This window comes from Capsicum annuum, chromosome 6 (genome assembly GCF_002878395.1).
Source record: "Capsicum annuum cultivar UCD-10X-F1 chromosome 6, UCD10Xv1.1, whole genome shotgun sequence".
Classification (NCBI taxonomy): domain Eukaryota; kingdom Viridiplantae; phylum Streptophyta; class Magnoliopsida; order Solanales; family Solanaceae; genus Capsicum; species Capsicum annuum.
Window position 1 is genome coordinate 223423886 of NC_061116.1, and position 9368 is coordinate 223433253.

The following is a 9368-nucleotide window of genomic DNA, read 5'->3' on the forward strand; positions in this document are numbered from 1 at the left end:
GCACATTTTCTATTTTTATTTCATATAAAGGATATTTCATAGTGTAAATATCATATTCTACTTTAGGGAAATTCAATTGACGTTTAAAAATTCAAATTTTATGCTCAAAGTAATATGTATATTTGATTAAAGTTAATGAACAATATGATCAATGTGAGTAGTATAATTAGAGAAAAGGAATAGAACATGTAAAGAAGGAAAGTTCACTTGCCTTTTGTTTTATCAACAATTGTCAAAATGGGACCAAGTTGCTTGCCAATCTACACCCTCTTGGGAGGGAAAAAAAAAATGAGAAAAGGAGTAAATAAAATGTGAAGGAAGAAATAAATTTAAAAGACATTCTCTATATAAGAAGAAATAGAAAAGAGAAGGATGGATTTATACCAACTCAAGTGAAGCCTTTGCTTGCTTTTGTGATTTTTGGATTGTCAAAATGGAGAATAGAAGGTGTGGGAACACCTATTTATAATAGGATGGGAAGGGTAAATATGGAAATGCAAAAGTAATTGAGGTAAAAGATACTTCCGCTATTTCATTTTATGCGACGCCTTTTGATCGGACATGAAGTATAAAAATGACATAATATATAAACAAAACCTTTACTTGGCACCAAATTATAAGTATGATCTTTAACTTTATCAATACACAGTAGGTTCTTTAACTATGCAAAAGCTGAACAAAAAAATACTCTAATCTTACCTGGCAAAATGCGTGTATACACTCAAAATTACGCGCATCAGAGTTAGAATTGAAGTGTTTTTTTGTTCGGCTTTTGTACAGTTGAAGAGCCTATTTATGCATTGACAAAGTTAAAAGTCATACTTATAATGTGTCTTTTGTATTAGGTGGCAGTATCTGAGTGGATTACTAATTCATGTAGGAGCGATTGAGTTTCACACATGTAAGTTGCAGAATTGGAGTATTTTTGGTTCAACTTTTATATAGTTAAAAGATTTACTTGTGCACTGACAAAGTTGGTCATAGTCATAATTTAATGTCAAGTTAAAGTTTTTTTTTTTTTTTTTATGTATTATGCCTTTTAAAAATAAATGATAACTTTATAAAGTTTACAATATTATCCCTCTTAAAGTCAATTTAATGTTTCTGTTTGTTGTTTTTTCTTATTAAATGAAACTCAATAAGGATAAAATAAGGATGATGCTATTAAATAGTTGTCAAATAAGAAAAATGTGACTTTTTTTTTTGAATGAACAAAAAAGAAAATGACGACATATAAAATGGGACGAAGAGAGTATTTATAGATCAAGTCACAAAGTAGTTTGAAATTTCATGATATAAATTTTGATTGAAATACTTAAAATAAAACTGTCAAAATAAGTTTGGCCCGTGAAATCAACCCAATTCAATCACTAGTTTGGTGTGGTTGGGTTGACATTTTTCTTGCTCTTTAAATTAGGACTGTTTGGCGTATCCCAAGTTGTTCTGTCTTGGATTGACTCGTGGGTTAAAAAGTGAAATTTAAATGCAGAAAATTAGGTCTAGTGTCCTCCAAAGTATTCGATCTTAAATTTTGGTTCCTCAAATATTCGATTTTGAATTTTTATCCCCTAAAGTGTATGACATTAATTTTTTGTTCCCACTAAATAAGTTATAATGTTTCTCTATAAGCGAAAACTTGTGGTCAATTGAACAGGTTCGCTGTCTTGATATGTCATGAATGTTTGTCTGATAGGCAAGAGTTAGAACGTCTGCCTTATGGGAGACATATCTAAGTTTTTAACTTTTGTCTAGGCAAAACTTCTAGTTAATTGTGTACGTTCATTCTCTTGAATGTTTGCCTTATGGGCAAGAGTTAGAACGAATGTCTTATGGATAAACATATGAAAAAGTGAATTTAAGCTACACCTTAAGTTACTAATATTACTAAAAATCCCAACCCTCACAACTAATTACAAAAATCCCTTCTCATACTTTCTCTCTTCACCTATCAAATACATAACCTATCTTCCCATTTTAATGCCTAATGCTCCTCAAACAACGTATAAAATTAAGGACATTATCAAACTTAAATTCTTCTTCAGTTCAAGTCTTCTTCCGTTAACTCCATTAAAAAACTCTGGCAAGGAGCTCTATCTAGCTTCGATGAATTGGAGCGAACTATGACGCAGCAGCGACCAAACCACCTGAGCTCCGACGACCTCAAACCAACCTACACAATAGCGAGCTCATCCACCATGAAAAGAGCTTACAGATCCAGATATTATGTTTTAGTGATGGTTGTGAGTGGCCGGAGAGAGGTCCACTGCAGCGTCCTCCACTATTAGATTTCGAGTGTATATACAGATCTAGAATGATTCATATAGAATTCATATATAGATCCTGAATCAGATCTCATCCACCATCAGATCTCGAATCCACGACGTCCTGCACCATCACATCTTGAATCCATTATGGCTTACAAAACCGTTCAAGCTTTGAGAAATTCTGGAGTTTGGAGATTCGTCAATGGAGGTTGAAGATGATGATGTTAATGAAAATGCATAAGAATGATGTATTTCATGTTAAGAGAGTTCGGAGATACATAAGAATGTTGTATCTGGTAGAAAAGGACAATAAGATAAATTACGTGATCCTCCACAAAATATACAAAAGGTATGTATCTTACTGAATATTATGTAGTAGATACATAAGATTTTGGTTGAAAACCACAAAAATGATGTATCGAATTTTTATTTTTTTTGCTACTGATACAAAAGACTTATGTATCTTAATGTATTGTTGGGGTATTAATACTTAACAGTTATATATCGATACATATATATTAGATGGTGATGTATTGTGAGTCTTAGCTACGTATCGCGACAATGAATGAAAAATCGAGATTTTAGGTAAATATGAGAGTAGTTGGAATTTTACGTAATTATGTACTTAATTATTAGGATTTATGAAAATTGCTCAAAACTTATTAAGGGGGGGCAAAAAATCAAGACGACTCATTATGAAAGTCAATTTTTAAGAATTTTTTAGGAAGCAAAATATCAAGACCAACCCATTTTAAGGCCATTTCTGAACTTAAATCATTTCAATGGACAATTGAAGATTCTTATATAATTTTTCTAAAGAAAAATTTCACTTGATAAGAGAGCAATAGTCAATATTTGATTAACAACAACTATGTTTTTACGAGACACTCTATGGGTTATCCGGCGACTTGAGTAGGGCTGTTCGAAATGATTCTGTAAATACTTTAGGCATTCTTATGGAAGTAGTTAACGAGACTGTAACCATAATTGTCCTTTTGGTCAATCATTTTTGTGGAATTTTACCAAAAGGGTTATCTACTCAAATGCATCTAAATTCTTATGATCTATATCCCCTCTTGGTCACACTTCTCTGCGGAATTGGACCAAAAGAATCTATATGCTTAGATGCACCTAAATTCTTATTATCTATATCCCTTTTGGTCACCCTTTCTTGCGAAATTTTTAGTAAAAGAATTTATGTGCTCAAATGTACCTAAATTCTTATCATTTATATCCATTTTTCATAAAAATGTAAATCCTTGGGGTTGATAAGATGATCATTGCTGTGAAAGACTACTAAGAGCCCGTTTGGATAAGATTAACCAAAAAATAACTTTTTAGCTTAAGTGATTAAAAGCTTAAAATAAGTGCTTATAAATTAAACAGATAAGTGCTTGGATAGAAGTTCTGAAACTGGAAAAAAATTATTGATGTGTTTGGTAAACAAGTGATGTTAAGCAATTTTTTGTTGTTAAAATGACTTAAATGTCCTTAAAGTTATTAACACCATAAATAAGGTGAATTATTTATAATTTTTAATTTTAAAATAAAATTTTTGAACAAACCTCCGATTAATGATGAATTCGATGAAAACAAAGAAGAAAGATGAAGAGGAAATTGGAGGGAAGAGATGAAGCGAAGTGGCAAAGAGAAATAGAAAAAAAACTATATATTAAGTAGGGGTGGGTGTTCGGTATTCGGTTCGGTATTTTCAAAATTCGGGTTCGGTAATCGGTATTTGAACATAGATACCACATACCATACTTATAAACATCGGTTCGATAGTTCGGTAATCGGTAAATTAAACTTTGGTTTGGTATGGTATTTGGTAATACCATATTAAAGTTGGAGATGTGCAAATGTACGTTTAAACTTCAAAGAGTATCTTTAATAAAAACCCTATTTAGTATTCTTTTTATTGTTTTTTACGAATATATTATCAACGTCCAAGAGATTCTTTGTGATGACTAGTATTATTGTCTATCGGGTTATATATATATATATATATATATATATATATATATATATACGGTATTAATATCTTGTACCAAATCCAATTCCGAATACCGAAATATTGAAATTTTACTCCCAAATACCATACCAAATACCGAATTACCGAATACCAATTACCAATTTTTTGATTCGGTTCGGTAATTCGGTTTTTTGGTATTTTATGCAAAACCCTATATTTAAGGGTTACAAGTTTAGGATATTGTTGGAATTGGAGAAAAATATAAGGGATAAAAAGGTAATTATTTTGGTCAAACCTAAAAGAATTTTAATCTAAAAAGCAAAAAACTGGGGTACCCAGCTTCTCACTTTTTGATTCTTTAATCATATTTTAATTTTTTTAAGCACTTTTTAGTTTTAACAAACATCTTAAAAAACTAAAAAAGATATTAAAAGCTTATTTGACCAGATTTTAATCCTATTCAAACGGACTCTAAATACCTATTGATCGACTAATCTAAAATTGAGGGTTGAAGGACCAAATAACCACCCAAGTGTAGTTGAAACTTGAAAGGTTCCATCCTGCTCCCATATCGTAACACTTTCAAATGTTCCCAAAGTTAATTAATTCATAATCTTCGTTTGATCGTTTTCAAGAAGTGACACACATAGGAACATCAAATAATTGATCCATGATCACATCTAGTGATAATACCACAGTATGATACCAAGAAATCCAAGTCAATAATTGTTTGGTCCAATTAAGGATAACAGTTCGTGCAAGGATTTTTGCTCTTCATTAAATATCAAATCTCTTAGAAAACTTTATATCTGCTTGGGCTTTACAGCCCCACACAAACAATCTAATAATTTTGCCTTTAAATAAGGATTGAGGGTTCCAAACCTTTCAATCCAAAATTTAAGAAGTAGTAGATATAACTTGTTTTGGATAATGGAAGTAGAGAAAGTTCTATAAGTGGCATTTTAAATTTATTGTCTCTTATTCCCAACCAACCAACCAATCGTGACCCTTGCTCTCCACATCATTCCACATTCACGGTGTTTTGTTAGATTACATATAAATATTTTTGAAAGAATATTTGTTTTGCTTAAACCTTTTTCAGAAAAACAAACAACAACATATCCAGTATAATCTCACACAATGGGATGTAGTAAGGTAGAGTGTAGTAGACCTTACTGTTACCTCAAATATAGAGAAGTTATTTCTCTTCGACTCAAGACAAAATCATCCAAAGTAGTCTTTACAAAAAGTAATAAAAGTACAGTAAAATAATATAACAGTCAAAACACAAGCAACACAAAATAATAATACAAATCAAAGGATAAAAGACTATCAAAGAAATACTATAATAATTACAAGTATGAATGGATATCTGGGTCAAGGTGAGGGTGACTTCGACGAAAAATAAGATGTGAAAAAATATTTTGAAATTTTTGGAAAGTTTGGTAAGAAGGAATGTTTCCAATATCACTTTGCCATGTTTGGGTGACTAAAATTTTTGGAAAAGTATTTTCTCCGGAAAAATAAGTTCCCAGGAAATGAAAAATGACTTCTTTTGTTAAAGTAGACAAAAACAAGTTCGACAATTGATTGTCTTTTTCACATCATTTACCCACTCCACCCTTACTCCCACTGTAGTTTTGAATCATAAATAGTAATTTAGGTGACTTACGAGTTTCTCATTAGCGAAAGCAGATCTACAATAATGACGATTTGTATCAACGGACATTAAAAATCCTCGTGAAGCGGATAAATTTCATTTGTTCATAGGCTAATATTTTAGAGATGCAGAGCGCAGTTTGTGTAAACCCTAACCGGTAAATTATTGATGAAAAATACTAATTTCTTAAACACATATGATATTTATATACACTAGCTTTAGGATTTATGAGGAATGATAAATGAGCTTATGGACCATCTAACGCCCCTTACGAATGGACCCAACATAATAATATTCTTCAACACTCACCCTCACCCCCATTGCCCCCACTCTAACCCATCCCCACCAGCCCATTTACACACATACACTCTCTTGAGATACTAATAAATTTTGTATACTTATAAAACATCAACAAATACGGATAAATTTCATTTATCCACAATGTAATTAATATTTTAGATATGTAGAGTGTAGTTTGTGTAATCCCTAGTCCATAAATTATTGATGAAAAGAACTAATTCTCAAACACATAAGAACTCTATGATTTATGTGGAGGAATAATAATTAATGGGCTTATGGACCATCTAACACTCCCTACTAATGGACCGAACCTAATAATATTCATCAACACCCACCCTCATCCCTCTCCCCCCGAGAATAAGAGAGAGAAAGCTGAGTTCAATGACGACCAAGGACATTATTGTAATTTCACAACTAACATAATGACATTTTAGATATTTTGTGCACCTATAACTATATAAAAATATGGCCAAAGGCATCGATAGACACTCAAACTTGTTGCCAAAATTCACTTAGACCCCTAAACTATGGCTTGTACCTATCAGGACACTAAACCCCCCAAATTTTGTTCCAATTGGGCAATTTTTGCCTACATGGCACTGCGCGTGTTGTTTAGTCGCGGGTGGCGCGTGACTCGTGAAAAAGTTGTCTATGTGGCAAAAGTTAACGTTATTTAACGTATACTTTTGCCATCCCCTTCAATATTCCTCTATTTTTAACCTAATTTCCTCTTTTTCTTTCTTCATTCTCTCCCCCATCGCTAATTTCTCTCTCAACTTCTCTCATCTCACTATCAAATTTATCTCATAATTTCTCTTAAATTAATTTTTTCTCTCATTTTTGATGAGAATGTCGGAAAATTCCGTTAACATTGAGGTTCCCGATTTGTGTTATTGTTCCGAATTTTGTCCATTAAGAACTTCAAGGACTCCATCAAATCCTGGTCGTAGATTTTTTGGATGTAAAATTCCAAAGGTTTGTATCATTTTCACAGATTTTACTTTTATTTTTTTGGTAATTTTTTTTATTATTCTACGATTTTTGCATTTTAAAAAAATGGTGGATGTGGTTACTTTAGATGGATTGATCCAAAACCTTCAATTTCTATGCATCAATACCCTGAGGTAGAATCGAGCTTAGTGATACAGTTCAAAGATGTTGAAAAGTCGTGTGATCGATTGAAGCAAAAGCTCAAAGACGTTGAACAAGAGAGGGACACTTTGCGTGAGAAATTGAAAGATAGTGAAGAGAAGTTGATTGCATTGAGGCAAAAACTCAAAAAAATTAAACTTGAAAGGGAATGTGCTAAGCTCAAATTGAATAGACTTGTTCTATTTCTTCTCATTGTTCTTACTGTAAAGTGTATCTTTAATATGGTGTAATGGTTAGTTTGTTGTAGTTGTTTGGTTAGTTTAGTTCGTAATGAATTTGTAATGGTTAGTTTGTAGTAGTAGTATTAGTTTCTTGTAGTTGTTTGGTTAGTTTGTAGTAGTAGTAGTAGTTTGTTGTAGTTGTTTAGTTAGTTTGTAGTAGTAGCAGTAGTTTGTTGTAGTTGTTTGGTTAGTTTGTAGTAGTAGTTTGTTGTAGTTGGTTGGTTAGTTTGTAGTAGTAGTAGTTTGTAGTAGTTGTTTGAATGAATTGACATGTTTTGTATGACAATCTCATTGTCAATTGGCTACTTTGTGTCTAGTTGTGCAGCTACTTAAGTTAACCATATAGCCTATTTGTAACTACTGAAGGTATTGATAAAAATAAACTATATTAGAAGCAACACATCATATTAAAATTGCTCAAGATTGAACTAAAAGTGTAAGCAACTGGATATCATATTAATACAGCTCAAAATTGAGCTAAAAACTGCATACAGTAAACAAAGTGTTCAAAAAAAGCTCAACATTGAGCATAATAGTGTTCTACTGCACCATACACCAAAATCATTAACTGTTGCCTAAGAAAAAGTCGTTCAAAAACTAGTAACACAATTTGTTCAAAGTCATTAACCTTCATTACAGTACAAATCATTTCTAAATGAACTACTTCTTTGAAGATCCAACTGATGAAGAAGACTTGGCTGCATCCATTTTTTTCTCTTATTTGCTTTCATTTGTTGCAATTGTGTGCTGGTGACTACATCTTTTCTATTTCACTTTAGGCCACTAGGTTTAAAACCAATATCGATATTGGTTGGTGAAGCACTCTTTAAATTTATACCTCCATAAAGAACCCTCTCGCTTGATGTACCAGGCTACAAAATTAGACATAATTGTAAGACAATGAACATTGAAAGCTTGAATAGCATTATTATAAATAAATAATGAGACAGATAGAAATACATTGTACACTTGGGTTCCAGTTGCTGGATCAGAGTAAACACCAAAATCAGCTGCAGACCTTTTGTATCCAGTAGCAACATCAAATGAGGTAGCATAGTATGGCCTCTTGTTGGTTGGCAAAGGTGGTACTTGACTTGAAGAAGCATTTCTTCCACTTTCAAATGGGGTCCCTCTTGCATTGGCTATTTTTCTTGCCAATCCTCTACCAATCCCTCCTTGACCTTTACCAGAACCACCTCCCCTCTCAGCACCACATTGACCCCTACCAGAACCACATTTACCTCTACCAGCAGCACCTTGACCTCTACTAGCAGCACCTTGACCTCTACCAGCAACACTTGACACCTTTCTTTGAGGTGCTCTTGGCACAACAGCTGTGTCAGCACAAATAGATCCTGATTGACTGGATTGTGTAGTTGAATATATATGAAAGGTGGAGCTTGACTGTGAATAAATGCAACACAATATTTTCAACAGTTTTCAATAATAATATTAAGCAAGAGAAGAATATTAAGGCAGCAGAACATATATAACTTACTCTTGCTGTCTGACTTTGAGTGTAGCTATCTCTTTCCATTGCACTGGTGTCACCATAAATAGAACTTGATTGTGGTAATGGTGGATTCCATGAAGCTGCAGGCTAAGTTCTAGGTTGACTACTATTACTGCTCCCCATACCATTCTAACATACAAACAGAAATATGAAAAGTTAAGAAACATGTTAACTTTATAAAGTATTATAAAATTCATTTAAGGCTTACCAATTTGGCACACATAGTCTTATTATGGCCAACTTGCTTGCACCTTGAACAGGTGATCTTGACACCTTTTTTTGAGAG

The 9368-nt window shown here is 32.6% G+C and overlaps 1 protein-coding gene across 1 annotated transcript in view; it reads right to left on the minus strand.

Annotated features, from left to right (window-relative positions):
• LOC107875492 (AT-rich interactive domain-containing protein 2) overlaps positions 1-434 on the minus strand; it is a 6298-nt gene extending 5864 nt beyond the window's left edge. The window contains exons 1-2 of the mRNA XM_047414145.1: positions 385-434; positions 212-267 (exon numbers count right to left, since the gene is read on the minus strand). The gene's annotated coding sequence lies outside the window, so the exon portion shown is untranslated. The remainder of the gene's footprint in view (positions 1-211; positions 268-384) is intronic.
• Between the last annotated feature and the right edge of the window lie 8934 nt (positions 435-9368).